We start from the raw sequence: 24850 nt of genomic DNA on the forward strand, positions 1-24850 counted from the left end.
CATCATTGCAATCTGAGTACAGATTTGCAACTTACTAGCAATGTGATCCTATAAAATTAATCAAAAGTGTCCTCTTGCCAAAGGCAAAAAGAGAAAAATAATCAAAATATGGATTACAGTCTATATTATATTAGACCAATTTCTGACATAGCAGATACCAAGAAAACACTGGTTTTTGTTGTAGGCAGCTCTGACATGGCTCACAATAATTCAAACCTCTTGGTATTCACACCCTTGTATAATCTCCTCCCATTGCATATGAACTGAAACCAGTGACTTTCTTTCAAAGAACAGAATACAGTAAAAAAGGTGGATATCACTTTGTTGATTATAAAAGATCACAATTTTGCTCTTGCCAGTACTACTTTCTTACCGGCACTCTTTCCATCCAAATTTGTATCCTCATCTTGCTCACTTTCATAGAGCAAGATGCAAATGAAAAGTTATTTTTTCCTGAAAAGTTATTTTTTCCAAGATTTTTTTTCCACCTGTATAATAAGAAACTGAGACCCTCAGTCTACCAGACTATGAGGAACAAAATTCTTCCAACAACCACTAAGTGAACTTGGAAGTGAATTGTGCTCTGTTTGAACCTGGAGACGTCTACAGCCCCTACCAATATGGTGATTGCCATCTTGTGAGAGAGACATGAGTCAACATTCTGATTTCTGTCTGTGAGACTCCTGAAGCAGAGAACACAGTAAATGTATACTCTGATTCCTGACCCATAGAAATTGTGAGATAATAAATGTGAGGTGTTTTAAGCTGCTATGCTTAGGAGTAGTTTATTATCTAGCAGAAGGAAGCTAATATAGTTTGTCTCCCATATTGCTTCTCTGAATCTGCCTTTGCTGATCTGTAAAAGGTGATAATATGTAACTTACTGACCTCAGAGGTCTTTTTAAGTTTAAATATGTTAATGTGTACAGAAGAATGTAGCAAACTCTCAGGTACTCTACAAATATAAGCTAATTTTAAGGAATCAACAATGTTAACACAAATGATCAGTATCACAAGGCAAGTGATTACTATTAACTGAACACCTAGGATATTCCAGGCACTTTCCAAGACTTTTTAGAAATACATTTAATTAACAATGCCATAGCATAATTGAGAAAATTGAAGCTTACCAAAGTTTACCGACTTGCGAAGGCTAGGATGGGATGGTTCATGTTCTTTCCTCTAAGAGATCTTGTTTTCCTATTTTTTTTAAACAAAACAAAAACTCAGGTTTTCCAAACATTAAATGTCTCATTGTGGTGCTCCACCAATATGTCCTTAATTGAGTGGGTGCCACTTAATTAGTGGGTGCCACTAATCCTCCAGCCATTGAGTATTGACTGCCAACAGCTCTAGGTACCTCCTTTTTTAAGAAAGCTCTTGCAGAAGAGTCACTGCCAGAAGCTTAGTACTAATTTACACAGGCTAGAGTGTGAATACTTCAAGTGGAGACCAGCTCTGAGCTACAATTCATGTTTCAAAATCTCCTACAGGATGAAGCAGAAGCTAGTCTCCAGATGCAAACACATTTTCACTATGCTTTTATTTCATTACCCTCCTGCTTCCTTCCATCTCTTTCTCCTGAGAACACTTCCTCCCTCAGTAAATCTCCTTCACCCTCATTGTCTCAGCCTCTGCCTCCAGGGAACTCAATTTAAGACAATCCTTTGTATCTCTCGCTTTCTACTTTCTTTTACACATTTCCATCCCCAAACCCAGACCCCACACACACAATTACACAGCAGTCTATTTATTCAAACCTTCAGGTTATAATCACACTGGTCATTGAGCTTAACAAAAGAACCAGCTAAGGTACAAGGAGCAGTGGCCAAAGTTTATGTTGTAGTTTTGCAGACTCCTGAAAAGTTATTTTTTCCATGGGTCTCTGTAACAAAATTTGTGTATACTGCTGATATGTCCATTGCATAGGGGGAATTTTGTTGCATTAGCAGATATTTTATATATGATTTTTAAAACTTTAATCATTTTATTTATGAAGTAATGCAGTGTATGAAAAATACAGGAAAATTATTTGAAGAAAATTATACATGAACCCTTAACGAACCAAAAAAATTGTAAAAATTAGTCCAATTTTAAAGAAATTAAAAAGAAAATCCTAGTTAAAACTGACATTTTACTACTACAGAATATTAGTTTTTTTAATAAAAATTCCTGTAATTTTACCACTTACTATCCTTTGGGTACAAGGTTTTTTGTTTTTTGTTTTGTTTTTTGTTTGTTTGTTTTTTAAGTAGATTCCAGCATGGAGTCCAACATGGGGCTTGAACTCAGGACCTTGATCAAGTCTTGACCTGAGATTGAGATTTGGATCCTTAACCAACTGAGTCACTCAGGTACTCCTGGGTACAAGGTGTCTTATAAATTCATTTCTTAATCTTCCTAATAGAGTTATGGTAGGAAATCTTAGTCTTCAGATAAACAGTGCAATAAACTCCTATTTCCTTATATTGTGTTCTTATTAACTCTGAAAGACAGATTCCTCAGAACACAAGTATATTGACATTCTCTAGTTATGGTTCAACATAAATACAAAATCAATACTCACTGCCCTTACCTTGAACCCTACTCAGTGAGGTAATTTATCATTTAAGTAATTATTTATTATTGTAAAATTTATTAATATCACTGACAAGATATAATCATAATAATTGCCATCATATTCATAGTGCACTCCCACAAAAGCTAGGATTATATATTGAAGATACCATGTGACCTGAAATTAACAATTTATGTAGGCTTGAAGATTACACTCTTTAAAGCCCTATGTAGCATTTTTCCCCTCTATGCAGCATTCCTTTAAACACAAACTGGCAGGCAGTATCTTCCTCAAGAATGCTGGAGTGTTACATAGTATTTAGCACAATTTCAATATTTAAAAAACTTAGTTCTTTGATGCTTACATTATTTAATATCATGCATGTGGCAGAGAATGCAGAGGTCACACACTGTCTCTTTGCTGGTTTGGCTTGGGTCACTGACCCCTGAGATCATTCTCAAGATGTGTCTCAAGTAGATGCTAATCTTCATCATAAGGTCTCTTATCAAATGCATATTTGAAAGAATTCTAGTTAAGTTCTTTTTTTCTAGATGATATAAAATAGTGAAAAAGGAGCAAAAAAACATGTTGAGTGCAAGTGAGTCATTATCAGGTAAAGGAAGCCTTGTTCCCAGGTATGGCCAGCTATTGTAACAGGGGTCAGCAGGACTATGGTGGTTCTGTGGCAATACCTCTATTTGAGTATGTTTCTGTCTATTATGCAAATGTTACTTAGGGTATTTTGGTTGTGTACGTTAAAATAAATCAAAATAAAGGATCCATAAGTTCAATTAATACTCATCTGTCTCAATATTTTTGTTTCATATAGCAGATTGAAGTCTATTTTAGATGCAAGATTATCATAGTGCTTCATTCTGCCAATGATGGAGTCCATTTGGATATAAATTCAGCAAACACATGCATGTATTTCTTATACATAAGGTGTTATTCTCCCTTTGGCTATTGTGTCCAAGTTTTTACTCACCAATTTTACCTCTCATTACAAATACTTTAGAAGGTGATATGCTCAGAAACCTCATCAAACTTTGTAATTAAAATAATATAAAGTCAAAAATATAATTACAATAATTAAAAATAATATCCTCGACTTTATTCCAAAATATGTTACAATAGCCTTTGGACAACAGCATTTCAAAGATTTTATTTATTCATTCATGAAAGACACAGAGAGAAAGGCAGAGCCTGCGGGGAGCCTGATGTGGGACTCGATCCTAGGACCCCGGGATCACGACCTGAGCCAAAGGCAGACCCTCAATCACTGAGCCACCCAGGCATCCCTGGACAACAGCATTTCAATACTGATTTTTCTTATTTTGCCTTTTAAGATTATTTTAAGCTTGTTCCACCCTACAAGATGCTTTGCCTTCCCTGAAAACAAACAATCCTCAGCTAGGATACAACACATTGATTGGAAACAGTGTAACATAGTAAAAAGATAATTTTGGCCAGCTGCTCATTAATAAACTGGATAAAGAAATCAGTATGTAATTATTCATCTACTCAACAAAAATGTATACCATAAAATTATGAATATGATATGAAAAATACCAATAGGTAAACACTTTGGTTTCATTTTAAGCCACCATTAAATAAAGAGAATCATGGAATTTAAAAAAAAACTCACCCTGCTTTATAAGAAATAGTACATATGAAAAATAATTCAATGACAGATCCTAATGAGTGGTAACTTATTTACAACTAGTTTCCAATCAGAAAGTTTCCTAAGCACCATTTGAGTTTCAAATGCTAGGAAATTAGAAATAAAATGTATTGCTATTTGCAGTTAAAATATTTTCCTGATTAGAATTGAGTGGGATGTCACACCATCAAAAAATAGAAAAGTCAGTCTTTTCATATGCATTAAAATCCTAATCCATAGACTCTTTGAGGGAAAGATCAGAGATTCGATTTTAGAAATGAGGAATCAGGGCCCTGAAAGCTGAATAATTTGCAGAGATCTGCAAGTTAGGGATTGAAACAGGGCATCTCACTACCAGTTAGTCTCATTCTTAATGGCACGTAGTCTCTAGTCGTTAAAATAAGCATGAGATAAGCATGGCATCTGGTAGTCCAATCACATTTTGGTTCACATCAATTACCTCAAAAGAAAGAACTAATGCTTTATGTCTTAAGCATTCTAATGTTAACCTCCCACAATCTACCTATACATAATTTAGTTTTTACACACTTGTACATGATTTAAACAAGAATATCTGAATAATAAGTCTCTGCTTCTTATTTTAAAATATGCCTGTTTTGTTTGCACTAGCCAAGTTATTAGGAAAAATTGTGTCTTTTTGAAGACATTACTTTCAATACTTTATGAACTCAAAAAAAACTTTAAAAAAAAAGATAGTTTAATTCTGTGCGTGTGCATGCATGTGTTTTGTCTTTGTTGAAATAAGCAGTTTCTAAGTACCAAGGCTGCATTGTGTGTTCAAACAAGACCATTTGCACATGATATAAATTCAGCTTTATTATGATATAAAAAATATGTGCTGCAGATACAAGATTTTCCTTTATAGTAACAAATTCTAATCAAGCTGTAATAATCGAAAATCATGATTTTCTTTACCTAAGTTCCAAACTTTCCTACTATATGAAAGGACAATATAGACCACAATATTTTGATTTTAAGTTGTATACATATGCATATATTACCCCCCAAATGGCCACACATTTTCCCATTCCTATATTGTATACTTTCCTGCAGTGGGAATTTCAATTCTACTGAAAAAGTAGAATGTGGGCTTTGCTCGATCAGGGTTTTTTTTGGCCAAATTGACTAGGTTAGTGAATTTTCTAGGTCATATTGGCTTAGGCATGGTGCCCAGATATGTGGTCTAGCAATATTCTACAGGTTTCTGAAAAACAAAAGTTTTTTCAGACATGATTATTATTTAAATCAGTGGATTTTGAGTAAGCAGATTGTCCTCTATAATATAGGTGAGCCTTATCCAATCCGTTGAAAATTGGAGTAGAACAAAAGACTGACCTCCCTTGAGCAAGAGAGAAACGTGCTGCAGAGAGGCTTTATTTATTTTTATTTTTAAAAATATTTTTTAATTGAAGTTCGATTTGTCAACATATAGTATGACACCCAGTGCTCATCCCTTCAATGTTCCCCCGGTCAGTGCCCATTACCCAGTCACCCCATCCCTTCGCTGCCTCCCCTTCCACTACCCCTTGTTCGTTTCCCAGGGTTAGGAGTCAGTGGAGGGCCTTTAGACCTGAACTGCAATGTGGGGCTTTCCTCTGGGTTCTCTAGTCTGTTGCCTTGCTCAGCAAGTTTGGACTCACCCTGCCTAGAATTTTGTAAGCCAGTTTCTTAAAAATAAGCAAACGAATGAACAAACAACTCTCCTTCTATAGATATATACATCCCATTGGTTTTGTTTCTACAGAGAACCCTAATACATTGCCATTTTAAAAACTCAAAGCACACAGGGGACCCTGAGGTGTCTGACTCTTAATCTCAGCTCAGGTCTTGTCTCAGGGTTGTGAGTTCATGCCTAGTATTGGGCTCCATGCTGGGTGGGGAGCCTACTTTAAAAAGGCGGGGGGATCCCTGGGTGGCGCAGCGGTTTGGCGCCTGCCTTTGGCCCAGGGCACGATCCTGGAGACCCGGGATCGAATCCCACGTCGGGCTCCCGGTGCATGGAGCCTGCTTCTCCCTCTGCCTGTGTCTCTGCCTCTCTCTCTCTCTCTGTGACTATCATAAATAAATAAAAATTAAAAAAAAAAAGAAAATTAAAAAGGCGGGTAGGTGGGGAGTGCCTGGGTGGCTCAGTCGGTTCAGTAACCAACTCTTGGTTCCCATTCAGGTCATGATTTCATGGTCACGGGATCCAGCCCCTGCCTCAGGCTCCATGATCAGTGTGGACTCTGCTTCAGATTCCTTTTTTTTTTTTTTTTTTAAGATCTTATTTATTTATTCATGAGAGACAGAGAGAGAGAGGCAGAGGGAGAAACAGGCAGAGGGAGAAGCAGGCTCCATGCAGGGAGCTCAAGGCGGGACTCGATCCCGGGTCTCCAGGGTCTCGCCCTGGACTGAAGACAGCGCTAAACCGCTGAGTCACCCGGGCTGCCCCTGCTTCAGATTCTCTCTCCCCTCCCTGCTTGCACTCACTCTCTCAAATAAATAAATTCTTTAAAAACAAAAACAAAAAACATGAAGCACAGAGAAGCTTTCAAAATCATAGGATGATAAGGCCTGATCTCTCTGCAAATGGTCTCCTTAGAACCTTGTGGGTACCACCATATGAACAAACCTGGGCTCCTTGGCTGGGTGATGAGGCACAGTTAACTTCCTCATTCATATCAATAGCCAACCCACGTAGAGTCACGAAAGGAGAAACTCAACTACCAGCTCTCTACAAATGCATGATCAAGCCCAGCCAATGGCATGCAGAGCTGGGATGAGCCATTCCAGTGAACACAAGTCAAATTTCCAAACCACAAATTTTAAAAGTTATTTTTATTGAGGGATAAACAATAGAGAGTTATATTTCAAGTGTATAACATACTTCAGCAATAGTAAATATCGTTCAGTGCTGCTCACAGTAAGTATAGCCATGATCTGTCACCAAACATATTTATAATCTTACTGACTCTATCCCCTATGCTATACTGACTTTTTAACTGGACATTTGTGCCTCATAATCCTCTTTATCAATTTCCCTCATCCCTTCACCTACATTGCCTCTGGCAACCACCTGTTTCTCTTCCGTATTTAAATGTCTACTTTTTGGGTCTTTTTTCTTTGTTCATTTGTTTTGCTTTTTAAATTCTATATATGAGTAAAATCATATGGTATTGGTCTTTCTCTTCCCCCCCATAAATAGAGTGATAGCAGGTGTTATTTATCTAAAAATAAACCTTTCAGTCTTCATTATTAAGTATGATGCTTGCTCTATGTTAGAGCCATTATTTAACCTTTATCAATTTCATTCTAGTTTAGCTATGAACTTATGGATGAACAGTAGATTTTATCTAATGTTTTTACTACATATATTGAAAAGATCACTTTTGTTCATTTAATGTATTAATATGGTTACAATATAGATTTTCTTAAAGTTAAGTTAGTCTGGCACTAGCAGGGATAAACTCAACTTGGTCATACTATTTTGTCATTTTAATCCATGCTGTATTTTTACTTTGTATTATTATAAATGTGTTTTCATACCTACTCCATGAGATTAATCTGTATTTTTTTTCTGTTTTATATTATCATTGTCAGTTTTGATATTAAGGCTATGTTGGCCACAAAATTTGGGAGAGTTCCTTTTTCCCCATTTTTTAGAAAAAATCATATTAAGCTTAAAATTACATCTACCACATTTTATCTGAGCCTGGTATTTATTTTGGGGGATAAAAATATATTTTACCTGGACACCTGGGTGGCTCAGCGGTTGAGCATCTGCCTTCCACTCAGGGCGTGATCTTGGAGTCTCGGGGTGGAGCCCCACATCAGGCTCCCTGCATGGAGTCTGCTTCTCCCTCTGCCTATGTCTCTGCCTCTCTCTGTGTGTCTCTCATGAATAATTATTATTATTTTTTTTTACCTGCCAGTTCAATAGTTTTAATGGTTAGTTTTCTATTGAGATTTTCTATTTCTTTCTGAGTAAGGGCTGAGTATATTTTAAGAAAGAATTCAATTTAATCTAAATTTCAAATTTAAACTAATTTTTAATAATTATTAACTGTATAATCTCTGCTAAATATATACATATATACATATATTTATGACAAATTTTCAATCTTATTTCTGACATTTGTCTTATTTTCTTTATAAAATGTTTAAGGTTTTCAATTGTATTAGTTTCAGAACCAACCTTAGTTTTGTAGGGTTTTTTTGTTTTATATACTTTTATATCTCATTAACTTTCAGGATAATTTCAGGACTCTTTCTGTGCCTATTTAATTCAATGCTTGGGTCATTGTCACTTTTTTCTCATTTAAGTTTCCCTAACAGCATAAAATTGTGATAGGTGATATTTTCATTGTTATCATTTTGGAGATTTTTTTTTTAATTCCATAGTTATTTAAGCAACTCATTTAGGCTTTCTGAATTTTTAAGCATTTGGATTAGTCATTTAAAAACATTTTCCTCAAGGAGGCGCCTGGGTGGCACAGTTGGTGAGCAGCCACTATTGGTTTCAGCTCTGCATGATCTCGGGACATGGCATCTAGTGTGTATGGCTCTGCTCCCAATGGAGCAGTGGTGGCTTAAGAGTGCTTAAGACACTCCCTCTCCCTCTGACCCCCCCTTCTCTTTGGCTCTCTGCCTCTTTAAATAAATCTTATAAAATATTTCCCTTAAAAATACTTATTTACAATTTTGGCCTTACAGATGTTAATATGTTTCTTTTCATGTTTGTTCCTAATCTGTATTCTCCAATAGTTTTCTTTATATATTCAGCATAAACTATTTTTAAAAAAATCTAATTCCACTATATGTGGTGTTGCTGATTTCTTCCACTATTAAAAGCCTATCTCCATATTTCATTCATGATTTTGTAAGTATTTCATGGATACCTATGTCAAAAATTGTTCATATTTCTTAGGAAATGAATATTTTTTGCTTAATAGTTCCTTAAATTCTATTTTATATTATAATAGTTATATAGGCATTCTTTTAATATCTCTATGAACCATTGTCTGCTATTCTTTCCTTTTCATATTTTTTGACCCAAGTTTTTATGTGTTTTGTAAATGGCACAGTTTCATTGTACATCTATGTGTTCTCATCTGGTCTAGCCACTTTTTATCGTATAAATGAAAATGTTCCATTTACATAGATTAGAGCTTCTATATTTGCATTTATTTCCATCATCTTGTGCTTTCCATTTTACCCATGTTATTGTTCCCTTTTATCTCCTTTTCTGTGCTATTTTACTTTCTCTTTTTATTCAGTTTTTAAGATCATTTTGGAAAACTTATACTTCAGTTTTCTTTTTGTGGTTCCAATAAATATTAACATGCATTCATAACAAATCTGAATTTACAATTCCTCCTTCTGTTAATACTACAAGGACTGAAACATGATACTTTTGACTTCTCTCCTAGCAGTCTTTTTAGTACATAAATTACTATTACTTATACACCATTTCTTATCAATAATAGCAGTAGTATTAAGACCAAATCATCATATGATGATAAACTGACAACCTCGGACTCCCCCATCCTGGAAGGCCCAGGTATTGCTGTAACAGAAATAAATACGCAATCCAGGTAAGGGTTTGTCTTTACTGCATGGAAGCCTCAGTCAATACTATTTTACAAAAGCTGATAGCATGTTTGTTCCAATGTTCTAGAATGTCCCAAAACATCGAAGAGACCAAGGAACCACTTAACAGCAAAAGAAGCTCCTAGAGACTGCCTGTGAACACAGGCTCCATCACATCACATAGTGTACACACAGATGCTGCACAGAAGTGGAGAGATGGAAAAACGGCCTGTTGACAACATAGCTGAAGAGCCATCATGAAGACGAAAGTCTGATTATGAGATACTCTCTTCACTGGAATGCTGTATACTCATTGACTCAAAGTCCTTTCAGTGGTGCTGGTCTCCCAACAGGAGGACCATATGGTTCGGAGATCCAAACAGTGAAACAGGAGTTGCTGCATTTACTGCTCCCATCATCTTCTGAGGAGACTTCATGCTTCCAGTGCCCACAGCTCTGGGCCCAGGTGTTAGAGGTCCTGGTCCCCAAAAAGGCACAATTTTGCCAGGGGACACTTAAGTAAGTGACCATTCCAATAAATCTACTGCTGCTGTGTAGGCACTTTTTTGTTTCCAAAAACCAAGAGACAAAAAGTAAGGATCAGTTTTGCAGATGAGTTGACTTTGATTACCAGCCTCAGGCAGGGCTGCTCTTATACACTGAGAGCTGGAAGGAATACGTGTCAACAGTTTCTGGTTCTCGTGCCCATGGTGACTCTGAACTAACAGGTACAGAGCAAACCTGAGAAAGGCATGGGGACTACGGGTTTGGACGTCTCAGAGATGAGGCTCTCAGGTATATTGGCAAGTAAGCCACTGAGTCAGGCAGAGGTGGTAGCCAAGAGTAGGAGGAATTGAGGATGCAAAGCAGTGAAGGACCACAAAACCAACTACAGCAGTCCCAGGACTAACCACTCTGTCCACTGACTTCCCTCTTTTACATTCTTTTAAGATAAAAAGTCCACTGGGATCCTGATGGGACTATTCCCTGAATCCATAGGGAGAAGTGCTTCTGGGCAGCACATGGAGATGGCGGTGATGAAGAAATGTGATACCTACATTCTCATCCAAGGAAGGATTTGCTACCCAACTGTAAAAAGGATAACCAAGAAACCATACTTCAGCTGTGAAGTATTTTAAGGTCTGCTTCTGCCACAGAGCTAGCCAAAGACCATGTACTTGTCCAGGCAGCGGACATTTGGTGATAGAGTCTAATCAAGGTAGAAAGGTCAAATAACTGACAAAATACTTATTCCAAATCTCCTCACCAGTTTTATAGAGTTTTATTGGGCTTGTATTACAATTTGACTTTCTCTTCCAGCTAATCCCTTTCCCTTCATGAGAACTGAACTCCAGTAAGCTCTTAGATACTGAACCCCACATAAACATTTGCTTTCAGAGATGATAATACTTGTTTCTTATCCTCAGAAATAAAGAACAATCTCTGAGTGGCCAGTTTTCACATGTGTCACATGTTGTAGACAGGTTTATTGAGCAAATAAGCCAATACAGTTTAGTTCAAAAATAAATTGCTCTATGAAATGTATTTTCTTTTAGGACTATAAAATACTATATATCATACCTATGCATGTGCCTATTAACCCCTTTCATTACTCTCAACTTGAATGACCCTCTGAATGCCCAGCACAGACATTCCTGAGCATTTGTATTCAACAGCTTCTTAACATTTGACTGTGACCACCTGATTTGTGTTATATTAAGAACATTCTATTAATATTAATTGAGAAGAGGACAGCTAAAAATTATTTTTTAAAGGTTTATTTATTTATTAATGAGAGACACACACAGAGAGAGAGAGAGAGAGAGAGAGAGGCAGAGACAGGCAGAGGGAGAAGCAGGCTCCTCACAGAGAGTCCAACATGGGACTTGATCCTGGATCCCGGGATCACGACCTGAGCCAAAGGCAGGCGCCCAACTGCTGAGCCACCCAGGCATCCAAACAGCTAAAAAGCTAAAAATTATACAATCAGATCAATGTAGGAAGGTGAATGATTTTAAGATTACTTTTTTAAAAACCATAACATCCATCCTTTGTACCACCTAAACTAAAACTAAAGTAAAAGCAAATTGTTTAGACTATGGTTCTAGACCTTCTTCCTGGATAAGCAGCAGATACTATGATGCAGGGTCTTGATTTCTTGTATATAAGTGCTAACCTAGGAATTATGCAGAAGAAACTGATGGAAAACTTTCAGAGCCCCTTTCTTATATGTTCACTTACAAATACGTACATGGGTCATGATATAGTTCTCTCCAATAATCAATCATATAAGCAAATCATATAGACTAAAGCAGTCTTTGTCCTTTTGTCAGAAAAAGGTAATTTGTCAGTCACTCCATGTATCCTCAGAAGATGTTTGTCGAAATTTGTTAGGATTGTTCATGCAGCTCCATAAATACAACATTCATTTGGTGCTCTTTTGGTTGCTCTATACGACTCAAGCAGGGAAACTATTGCCTGGAAATGGTCTTATTTCCTAATATTTTTTCACAAGGAAATAGTTTGTGTGTCATTCATCAGTTTTATGGCCTTTTCTCCCTGTTTTTAGAAAGCAGAAGCATGCTCAGTATTCAGTCACACACAGAGCAGACTCATTACAGGATTGTCAATGAGCAATTTAGCAAGCAGAAAGTCAAATTAGCTTTACTGGAAAGTTGACTGTGGTGTGCTACCCAAAGTGAAAGTAGCAAGTAAAATTTTACCCACAACTGGTTACATAGGGGTAATTAAAACCATTAATCTTTCCATTGATCTTTGTTGCCTACTATATTTAGCAGCTAAGAGTCATGAGCTACTGGAGTGTGTCCATTGTCACAGATCTCCATCAATAGATATCCCCTAAAGAGGGCTCCAGGGTAAAAGAGCATTTATCTGATTTATGCCTATTATGTGGTTCATTCAGACCTGAAACAAATAATGGTTATGCTTTATTAAGAAGGAATATTTGCAAACTGCAAGTCTCATGAAAATTTTAACTTCTTTCATGCTACACAGAAGTAACACATGGTAAATGCCTTTTGAGTCCTATCTGTTCCATTTATTTTTATATTTGATGGGGATATGGTTCTACTTGATAATATCCTAAAACATTATAGGGGCAATGTATAATTTTTATACATAGGTGCTCTCTTAAAAAAGTAAATGTTTGACCTTATAGTCTATAATTATGTCTCTGAAAGGATAATAGTCTATCACAAAAGCATGGCTTGGTTCACAGATCATTGATACAGTTAGTTTTAACAGATGCTTGGGTGCCATTATAATCTTTCCTATCCATTTGGCTGTCACAAAAGTTAGACCCATGTGTCCAGTTTAGGCTATTATTTCTATAGGGCCTTTGCTCTTCTATACCAGGAACAATTAGTAATTAAGACTGGATAATCAACTAGTGACCTTCACCAATTAGAGAGTTTTTAGAATCAAGCATGGAGTAACTACTCTCAATATTTACTGAGAAAAGTGAAGTATAAGATTCAGATATTTCATTCTGGTTGCCGATAAGGAGAGGTCGATATAAGCCTAAGGATTTGGTATCTTGACAGTTGCAGTCTTAGAAACTTAATGGTGAGTGACCATACCCAGTAAATATCTGCTACACCATTTCCACACTCACATGAGACTGATTGGTGCCAATACAATTAAATTAGTCATTACAACTTTACTAATCAAAAATGCAGAAAAACAACATGTGCAATGAACAATTGTCACTTGAACGTTACCATTACCAGTGTCTACACACTTTATGTTTGCAAAGAAAGCACACTTATGTTATCACTTTGGTGAGGGAAGCAAGTAGGCCTTGTAAAAAAGAACCAGCTTGAGACACTAAATCTTACAAAAGAGATGTTCCCAGGGGATTAGAGGTGGAGGCTTTAGAGTGATGACAGCCTGACATCCTGCTCTGTGACTCTGGTCTAAGGCTCAAGAGACTCTGGCTCTAATTCTCAAGGTCTTAGGCTCATTCAATTCTTTTCAATTTTCTAAGCCAGGTTCTCCAGATTTCCAATCCTCTCTGCTAGTCACTCAAAAACCCTGCAATAAGTTATTTTCTTCTGAAGTTTACCAGAGCCCACCTTTGAGGTTTTAAATCAGTAATCATGATTGATGCACCATGTTTCTAGATATACATATATGTATGTATACATTGTCCTAAGTCAATTTGCTTAAAGAATTCTCCTGGCTAACGACTATTAGTTATCCATAAAATTTTATCCTTCATGCAGATTAATAGCAATAATTTTATCCATTTCTGGACTTCCAACTTCAAATCTCAAAAAGGAGAAATCCCGAGCTAGACGTTTAAACTCACTTCTGTATGTTAAATATTTTTTTTAGGCTCAAAACCTAGCAGTTTCGGAGACTACTAACAGAGGCCCAAAATTTACTCCTTAATACGCTTTACACATTGTCAAGAAGGGGTAGTTACAAATTTAGTAACTAGGTAAACGAATATATATTTGTTTCTTCTCCATTTATAGTAGTAACCAAGTCTTAACAAATAGTCCTTCATAGTGTTTTTTTTTCCTTGCCTCCATCACATCTAGTACTAGCTCATTTTCAAAATGTTCTCTTACTCCCTAATCACCTCCTACCGAGATAACTGAATTCACTCAATCTTCCAATAACTATTTATTAAGTCCTAATGATGTAACACCAGGCATTCATTAATTAATCACACATGGATTCTGCCTTTTTTCCAGCTTGCCCCTCTATGGGAAATAGACAATAAGAAGAAATATCAGGTAACAAATGTGGGTATGAGGCACAGGTTATGCAGACAACACACTGCATGCAGAGATGGAGAATAGTAGAGTATCAACTTAAGAGAGGAATAGTAAGGAAAGGCCTTTCAAAGGATGGGGCTGTAAGAAGGTACCCAGGAGTATGTAAAGAAATTAGTCATGAATAGGATGGAGACAGATATAGATAGATAGATAGATGATAGATAGATAGATAGATAGATAGATAGATAGATAGATAGATATAGATAGACCTATAGATACATCTATCTATATATATATAAAGAGAAAGGGACAAAGAAAGAGAGAGAGAGAATATGTCACAATTTCTGTAGTACTGAGAGTCTGGAATACATTAAAGCTGACAGAAAGTCCATGCAGCTGAATTGTTGGTGGCTACAGAGGAATGACATTGAAGAAGTGGGCAGACATTTCATGGAATAATTTACCTTCCATGGTAGAGTTTATACTGAAGAGAGTGGGATGTAGTTAAAGGGTTTAAGTCTAAGAAGTGACATAATTTGATTAATTTTTATTAAGCTGGCTAAAATGTGTAGAATAAATTTAAATTGTAAACTGGAGTCAGGAAGAGCAGGAAGGATGTTGGCGATGATGCTGGTTAAGGCTACAGTGGTGGCAGGTGAAAGCCGGAGAGCAAAAGACTATTTTTGAGATAGAAAATGTAGGACCCAGTTGACTATCTGGAGTTCAAGATAAGTAAGAAAAACCCATCAAGGGTAATTTCATGTCCAAAATATTTTTAGTGATTTTAAGAGCTTTGAATAAAATGCAGTTAGTTCTATTCCTTGGTACTATGTCTCCTTCTCCTCTCCTCCCTCTCCACTCTCCCCCTTCTCTCTGTTTATCTACAGAAAGTTCAGTAAACTTCCAAAAATGAAGCAATCAGATATCCTAAAAACCTCCCAACGCAAAATACAGAAAGTTTTGCGTAAACTATAATGAATGGAATATTAAATATATAATTGGGATTGCAGTAATTTTTTTAAAAAATTTATTTATTCATGACAGACACAGAGACAGAGACACAGGCAGAGGGAGAAGCAGGCTCCATGCAGGGAGCCTGACCCGGGACTCGACCTGGGGACTCCAGGATCAGGCCCCGGGCCAAACGCAGGTGCCAGCCAAAGCGCCAAGCCACCCAGGGATCCCCGAAAGAATCATTTCTACTTGCACTTTTTGTTCAAGATAATGCTGGCTCCCTTTGGAAGGCCTTGCCCTCCCTGTGGCCCCGTCAGGCAGTGCCGTGTCTTCTCCCCCACAGCCCAGTGCTTCTGGGAGGGAAGATAACACTGTTCTCCACGATGGCCCTTCACAGACTTTTACAACATTTCTTATTTTTCCCTGACAACAGCAAATTCGATTTTGAAGCTCATGTTATCACGTGATGTTACCAACCAATCTACAAATTCCCTTTAAACTACTTAACCCCCAAATCATTTCTTTTGATTTCTTCATGATTTTAGGTCTATTAGAATGACTCATCATAAGTGGTTTCAATACAGGTATAGAAAATCCTTTTCATACTATGGCCTATTGGTTTCATTAATTCTTCTCCAACAGTCTCATCTGCTCATATACTTCAGCCACTCACTCCAGTGGGGATTAATGATCTTTATCCTTACAAACAACCACAACTTCTCCATGGTCTCAATTTCATGTTCCTTCTCTGGAAGAACTAAACGTGGTACTATGTTAATGGTAATTTCCTGTGATGGCAATTTGTGATTATAGGAGATGATATTCTTATTTGTAGAATAGGAAGTATTGGGAATTGGTGGCAATTGATTTTGACAACCTATTCTCAAATGGCTGGAGGAAAAAAAAGGTTTTATTTGTATTATATTTTTAACATTTGTGCAAGTTTGATACTGCTATTAAGTTTTAGAAATACATATCAACAAATGTATAAAATGTCATAAGAGGTGCCCCAGTATTCCCAAAGATGAAGTCCCACCTTAGAAGAATTCAGAGCCTATAATCATGGAAGATACAATGCAACAACTCACCAGGAATAAAGTCAAGATTGCTAGAGAGAAAACATGCAATATGCCAACTTGTAATGAAAAAAAAAAACATTTGGCTGGAGGAGCTCTATTAATACACTTTCAATATAAGTCCAGATTCAACCCTCCAAAACACTTCCCAGCTCGTGGAGATAAATATCAATTGGTTTCCTAAGCAGCTTTAAAACCCTTGCAAGGTAGGCCCTGGCAACCCGGTAGTCTCATCTGGAGTCCTGCTCTTGGCGCCCTCACACATCAGCAAGTGATGTATTTCACAAATATCAAACAGAAGGTCTCTTTTGTAATATCTTTAAAACGCTTTTTTTTTTAAATTGAGTAACTATTAAGCAGGAATTAGAAGAGAGAACATGGCAAGGGAGGATGTACAACTGAGAAAAAATTAAAGCCTACCTTTGTTTAAAGTTGGAGTTCTAAAAAAAAATAAATAAATAAATAAATAAATAAATAAATAAACAAACAAAGTTGGAGTTCTCCCAAGTTATCCCAGAGGTCAGACTCCCCACGTGGCCTGGCTGCCTTCTCTGCAGTGGAGTAATTTTTTTTTTTTTTTTTTTGAAGGCTTTTTAGAGCAGCCTGGAAATCACAAGTCAGCAAAATCAGGCATGGGGAGGAAAACCCGTCCTGCTTCAGCTCTCTGGGAGCTGGCACAGGTCAGACTCTCCAGTGAGCTGAGGGGGGTCACTCAGCACCAGGACTCCTGCGAGCACGCTCAGCTTCTCCCCTGCTCGGCTTCAACAGATGGGTGCTCTCGGGCCTGCGGATGCCAGGCTGGCCAGAGCAGCAAGAAGGCACCCCTCTAATGTCCAGATCGTGAAGTGGGGATGCTGGGTGGGCCATGAGAATAGCTTGATATGTAACTGTTAAATCTGTACACACAGAACTTTTAACCTTCATTTTTGACTCTAACCCAATCCTGACATCTTAGGGCCGGGCCTGCTCATCTCAGCATACTGTCAGTTTTCCTGTTCTGGGAACTCGGGCTGCTTGTTGCTTCACACCTGCAATCTCTCTCACTTCAGGATTCTCACCTGCTAAACGTCTGCCCATAAAGAACTTTCCTGGGGACACCTGGGTGGCCAGGTCACCATCCTAGGACCCAAGATCAAGCCCTGCTCCTCCCTTGCCCTGCCACTTCCCCTGCCTGCCCCCCTCCCTCTGTCAGATAAATAAATGATTTTTTTTTTAAAGACCTTTCCTGGCTCAGGTGTCCGTACCATGCAGGTCTCCTGCCAACCCCTCCCAGCTACCACAGGTAAAACAGAACACACTTGCCCCATGTGTTTTCTTACTGTTTATCCTGGTTTTTTTTATTCACATCACCTAACCTCTCTGAAACCAATACTCTGTTTCTTATTTATCTCCCCTCTACAAAGTAAAGGCCATGAAGGCAGGATTTAAATCTTCTTTATCATGTGGCCCCAACATTTGGAGTACAATGTAGCTTCCCAGTAAATACCAGATAAATGGATGAATAAACTAGAAAAGGATGTGAAGTAACATGATTTTTGGTGTTTAAAAAATTACAATCAATTTGAATATATAAATGTGTAATATCTAAAATAAGCAAGTGTTACATAGAAGATAAAATACTGGAAAGATTATAATCATAATTATTTATTTAAAAGATGCAATAAATATAACAAGCACAGCCACATGAAAATGCTCCTGCATCACTTTGCAGTAAAAGTTTTTAAGAACAAGCTTAGGGGATCCCTGGGTGGCTCAGCGGTTTAGCGCCTGCCTTTGGCCCAGGGTGTGATCCTGGAGTCCTGGGATCAAGTCCCACATTGGACTCCTTGCATGGAGCCTGCTTCTCCTTCTGCCTATGTCTCATGCCTCTCTCTCTCTCTTTCTCTCTCTCTATCTCTCATGAATAAATAAATAAAAATCTTTAATTAAAAAAAAACAAGCTTAGAATGTTGAGGCAAAAGAACATTTGATAAAATCTTGTATTAACAAAACTCATATATTTTGGTCTTGTTAAACTCATGAAAAGCAAAATTAAAATGTTCAATTATATCACGTTAGCAGATTACATAACTGGTCACAAAGTCACATGGAGTTATTGATTGATCACTGCCAAATTCAGTCTGGTCCAGTGCTAAACATTTTTAGTAACCTTGATGACTGAAAAAAACACCTACACAGTAAGTTAGAAGATTATCCAAGCCAGAGAAAGAGGTAACAATAAGGAAAGAAGATGAAAAGATTAGAAAATTTTTTTAAAAAAAGCATTTAAAGATGATAAGACTGACCCAAGGACGCTGAGAGCAGTGAATTGACCAAAGGGAAAATTATATTCTATGTTTAGTAACAAGTTACCTACACCAATAAATATTTTGATACAGAAGTAAATATAAAAAGTGAAATCTAAGCAAGCAGTCATTTGACCTTGGGCAAATCATTTCACATTTCAAGGTTTAGAATAAAGAATTTGGGTGAAATTAGTAAATACAGTGAAAGTTACATATGAAGTTTCATGACTTCCTCAAACAGGACAATTTTAAAGTTGATGCATGTGTGAGTCAAGACAATGGAATGAACAAGAAGGACTTTATATTTGCTTGCCTAAATACCATTTTCATGAAGTAGAATCAGGAGAATATATTATTTTCTTACAAGTACATAGGCCCAAATGGGATTTCACTATCAAAACCATGGTTTTCAAATACTGGTAAATTTTAGGAATGACTAATTCTTCATGGGAAAAAAGATACTCATAAACAGTTCATGTTGGAGTTATTTGTTTTTCAATTTTCAATTGCTTCATTTGTCAGTCCAATAAACTAAGAGATGATCTTTACATTGTACCTTAAATTTAGTTTTTAAAATCACCAGATAAACAATAATGACTGTGGTGGGTAAAATCACAGAAAAGGTTCCTACAAGTCTCCCATTCTCTGGTTATTATTCAGTCAAACACTAATCTAGATACTGCTGCGAAGGGACTTTGCCGATGGTAGGAGGTTACTAATCAACTAACTTTAAAATACAGAGAGCAACCTAGATGATCCATGGGGGCTCCATCTAATCACTTGACCCTGAAAAGCAAAGAAATTTCTCAGCTGGAAGCAGAGAGGTTGCAGCAGAAGCAGAGTGGAGGTGAATCAGAAGGGAGAAGGGCTCATCTAGCTCTTACTAGCTTGAAGACTGAGAAAAGGGGCCATGAACCAAGAAATGTGAGTAGCTTCTATGAGAAGATAATGACTCCTGGCTGACAAATAGTAAGAAAACTGACTCTCTTCAAACTGTATGGAAGACTTCTGCCAACATCTTGAACAAGGTTGGAAACGGATTCATTTCTGCAGCCTCCAGAAAGAAACATAGCACTGCCCAAACCTTGATTTCTGCCCCATGAAACCCAAAAGCTCATCTACAAGGTGTGAGATAATGCATTTTTGTTGTTTTAAAACACTGTGTGGTAATCTGTTTTGCAGCAATATGACGCTAATAAAATGCCAGAGATCAAATTATATATTCAATCATTCTGTAGATTACAACTATGTTTAAACTATGTATTCTTAGAGGTGCAAAAAGATGAAATGACTTCTGCTACTTATAGAACTGATTATTTTTAGACATATTTCCTTCAGGTTTCCTTAAAATTCCTTCAGCTTACCATACAGTAAGCTACTATAATATATACTGTTGAAATAACTTTCAAGGCCCCAGATGGAGGCACTTATTCCCAGGGTGCCATGTCAGCAGACTGAAACTTAGATAACTTCTGTGGCCCTGTAAATGCCCCCCTTGATCAGAAATATGGCATTTCCAATCAGCCAATCCCAAAACGCTAAGCCAGCTGTGCGTTCTGTATTTAATTCTTTGTTCCTACTCACCCAAAACAAGATTGACTGTGTGGCCCCCACTAATCAGATTACTTCTTTTTCCTCCTTGTTCATTTTCCATCCTACAAAAGCTGCCTTCTGCCCAATTTTTCAGTTCTCCAAATGGATGCTGTCTATTCAGGCAGGACAGCCTGTTAAAGTTGAGTTTCTATCATTACATTTTCTTCTTTAATCATTTTTTAACAATACAAACACACATATATACATACTCATGAGCACAATCTATGTAGTAAAGGAAACAAATATTAGAGGGTTATTAATTGTCCACCAAAGACACTATATCACAAATAGCCCTTGTTTTTACCCTTTACTAATAAGTAGGTTTTCAAACAATAGACATCTGTATCCATGATTTCCAGTTTGATGCCTGTCTCCCAAGGCACAACTTTTTTTTTTTTTTTTTTTAAATAGCAAGTGCTTTTGAATACCTCCAAGCATTATTGTCTAACAAAATGCTCCTGCACTGCATTAGAGGATGAGCTTTTAAATGTAAACAGTAGAGTTGTCAGAGAGTGGGCATAGACTGATAATTGTTCATTTCTCATCTGATCTGATAGTTTCTGTCTTGTGAGGAGACTGAGTTTTAATTTCTGTAAGGTCATAGTGGTCTTGGTGCAAAACTGAATCATCCTCCTAATCATAATGTTGCTGAAATGCCTTAATAATCAGTTTTGTTTCTCTAAACTTGAACAATTGAATTTTCATTTCACTAGCTTTTTTCCCCCCTTATTGCTAAAAATATTTATTCTGGCTATAATGGTAATTTAATTTACCAATTTAAATGCTTTGCATCACAGTTATTTTTACACACATCGTAGCCTCTCCAGTAAATTTAAATCTCTCTTAAGGTCACCAAGATTTTCTGTGTCATCTTTTTATAGCCCCCAGCACAGGATCTTTCACCAAGTTCTCACTGAATACATAATAGTTGTTATGACTATCGAGCACAATATTTCCTGCAAACTTTCATGGATTCCCCCCTAATTAGTAGAGTGGAGTCTACATGTTATAGAGAGTATCCATATTATAGTCCTCTCTCCAAGAAACCTTAGAAATCTCTGAAATAAATGGGCTATTTTTTTCTGTTGTATTAGGAAGGTTAATTAAAACAAAAACCATTAAGCATGTGGGCTGAGAATTGCTGGCTACTCCCACTCACCTGACCCATATGTAAAACCTGAGAAACTCATAATTTCCTGGATTCTAGTGATTGGTTTAACTGCAGTCCCTAAAACTCCACTAAATGTTTCCTTGCTAATTACGTATAAAACCATTACCTACTTCCATTTGAAGCAGCCAATTTTCTAGGACTCGCTGTATGATTAGCCATGATTCTCAGCTTCCAAAATCCACAGACTGTGCTGCTATTGTGAGTGGCTTATCTAAATTCTTCCAATCCATAGGCTTTAAACTATAAACTCTTGCTGATTAAGTGAGGGAGACTCTAATGGGTTTCAGTAGAATGGGGGAGACAGGGAGTCCTTTTGCCTCTTCCCTTCCCCCCCCTTCAAGTTACTTCCTCTTACGGTAGGTGCTATTGCTAGCATTCATAGTGTAAAACAATTGAGACCACAGATTCTAAAAGCCAGATTCTAAGCCCAGCTACACTTTCTGACTAGTTGCATAATCTTGTAACTTCTGCTTAATGATGTTATGGTAAGATTGTTATTTGGTGCTTTTGATAAAGAGGTACATGGACTGAAAGACAAACTGAGCAATGATGTATCAACTATGCCTTTACTAAATTTATCTTTTTCATCTCTTTGAATCTCAAACATAATAAAGTTAACAAAGAAAAAAAATTAGAGAAAGGAAAAATCTATTGGATGCACCTGAGCCTGCTGCTGCAGAAACAACAGACACCATCTGTCACTCTGTGTCTTTTGCTGTGCCTCTAATGGCAGGGAGGAACTCCAGCTGTGGAAGCTCCTGGGAGCTCCATGGTATTGGATTGTACTCAGTCTGGTCATGTACAGAAAGGGTAAATGTCAAAATCCATTTCACAATGCATACTTTTCTAACTTTTCTATTGCATCTGATTGTATTTAGTAAACTAATGTAATTTTCCTACTGTAACTGTACTTTCTGATGGTGGAATGTGTACTCATTCATTAATTCACTTACTGTGAGAACCTTAGTGTTCATAGCCTGATTCACTTCACTTCCTGGAATTGTACACTAGCCATATGACACCAAAAACACATAAGTCGAGGGCGGGGCAAAATGGCAGAAGGGTAGGGTCCCCAAGTCACCTGGCCCCACCAACTTATCTAGATAACTTTCAAATCACCCTGAAAACCTATGAATTCAGCCTGAAATTTAAAGAGAGAACAGCTGGAATGCTACAAAGAGAAGAGTTTGCATTTCTAACAAGGTAGGAAGATGGATAAATAAATAAATAAATAAATATCCATTGGGGGAGGGACCCCTATGAGGAGCCGGGCTAAGGCCCATGGCTAGAGCCTCCAGAACAGGAAAGCCGAATCCTGGGCACCCTCCAGCTGTACAGATCAGTGCCCCCCACCCATGGAGCATCCAGGCCAGTGTGGACTGGGAGCTGCAGTAGTTACTAAGTGGGCTGACTGCACCAGTCCTGTTGTTCCTCCTGGTGTAACTCTGTCCCTGGAACACAGTGGGGCCACCAGGAAACAGAGGCCTCACAGGATAAACAGGTCCCACTGAGCCATGCACCTGGCAGGAGGAGGGGCAGCTTCTCCAGGGGCACACACCTGAGAATCAGCCAGCAGGCCCCTCCCCCAGAAGAACATCTGGAAGGACAGGGGAAGAGCAAGTTCTTAACCAAGCAGCAGGGGAAGCTCCAGGGGAAGTCAAGGGATTTACAGTGTATAGAACCAAAGGATACCACTCCTTATTTTTTGTATTTTGTTTTTGTTTGTTTGTTCTTTTTTTCTTTTTTCTCTCTTTTTTTTTTCTCCTTTTTCCAGTACAACTTGTTTTTAGCCACTCTGCACTGAGCAAAATGACTAGAAAGAAGAACTCACCACAAAAGAAAGAATCAGAAACAGTCCTCTCTCCCACAGAGTTACAGAATTTGGATTACAATTTGATGTCAGAAAAGAAGTTCAGAAACACAATTATAAAGCTACTGGTGGCTCTGGAAAAAAAGCATAAAGGATTCAAGATACTTCATGACTGCATAATTTAGATCTAATCAGGCCAAAATCAATAATCAATTAAATGAGACGCAATCCAAACTGGAGGTCCTAACGACGAGGGTCAATGAGGTAGAAGAAAGAGTGAGTGACATAGAAGACAAGTTGATGGCAAGGAAGGAAGCTGAGGAAAAAAGAGAAAAACAATTAAAAGACCATGAGGAAAGGTTAAGGGAAATAAATGAAAGCCTCAGAAGGAAAAAATTCTATTTTTAATTGGGGTTCCAGAGGGTGCCGAAAGGGACAGAGGTCCAGAATATGTATTTGAACAAATAATAGCTGAGAACTTCCCTAACTTGGGGAGGGAAACAGTCATTCAGATCGAGAAGATAGATTCCCCCCCCCCACCAAAATCAATAAAAACCATTCAATACCTTGACATCTAATAGTGAAACTTGCAAATTCCAAAGATAAAGAGAAAATCCTTAGGGCAGCAAGAGACAAGAGATCACTAACTTATATGGGGAGAAGTATTAGATTAACAGCAGATCTCTCCATAGAGATCTGGCAGGCCAGAAAGGGCTGGCAGGATATATCCAGGGTCTTAAATGAGAAGAACCTGCAGCCAAGAATACTTTAGCCAGCAAGGCTCTCATTCAAGATAGAGAAAAAGAGCTTCTAAGATAGGCAGAAACTGAAAGAATATGTGACCACCGAACCAGCTCTGCAGGAAATATGAAGGGGGACTCTGTAAAAGAAAGAGGAAGTCCAAGGAAACAATCCACAAAAACAGGGGCTGATTAGGTATCATGATGACACTAAATTCATATCTTTCAATAGAAACTGAACATGAATGGGCTTAATGATCCCATCAAAAGATGTAGGGTTTCAGACTGGATAAAAAAGCAAGACCCATCTATTTGCTGTCTACAAGAGACTTATTTTAGACCTAAGGACACCTATAGCCTGAAAACAAAAGGTTGGAGAACCATGTACCATTCAAATGGTCCTCAAAAGAAAGCAGGGGTAGCCATACTCATATCAGATAAACTAAAGTTTATCCCAAAGACTGTAGTAAGAGATGAAGAAGGACACTCTATAATACTTAAAAAAAAATCTATCCAACAAGAGAACCTAACAATCATGAATATTTATGCCCTAAATGTGGGAGCTGCCAAGTATATCAATCAATTAATAACCAAAGTAAGACACACTTAGATAATAATACACTTATACTGGGAGACTTTAACACAGTGCTTTCTACAAATGACAGATCTC

General features: G+C 37.5%; 1 long non-coding RNA gene across 7 annotated transcripts in view; it reads right to left on the reverse strand.

Moving 5' to 3' along the window:
- LOC106558107 overlaps positions 1-24850 on the reverse strand; it is a 66081-nt gene that overhangs the window by 7487 nt on the left and 33744 nt on the right. For all 7 annotated transcript variants that reach the window (XR_005382061.1, XR_005382059.1, XR_005382058.1 and 4 more), the window contains one exon: positions 1131-1200. This is a non-coding gene — a long non-coding RNA (uncharacterized LOC106558107). The remainder of the gene's footprint in view (positions 1-1130; positions 1201-24850) is intronic.

Source organism: Canis lupus, chromosome 31 (assembly GCF_011100685.1).
Source record: "Canis lupus familiaris isolate Mischka breed German Shepherd chromosome 31, alternate assembly UU_Cfam_GSD_1.0, whole genome shotgun sequence".
NCBI classification, from domain to species: domain Eukaryota; kingdom Metazoa; phylum Chordata; class Mammalia; order Carnivora; family Canidae; genus Canis; species Canis lupus.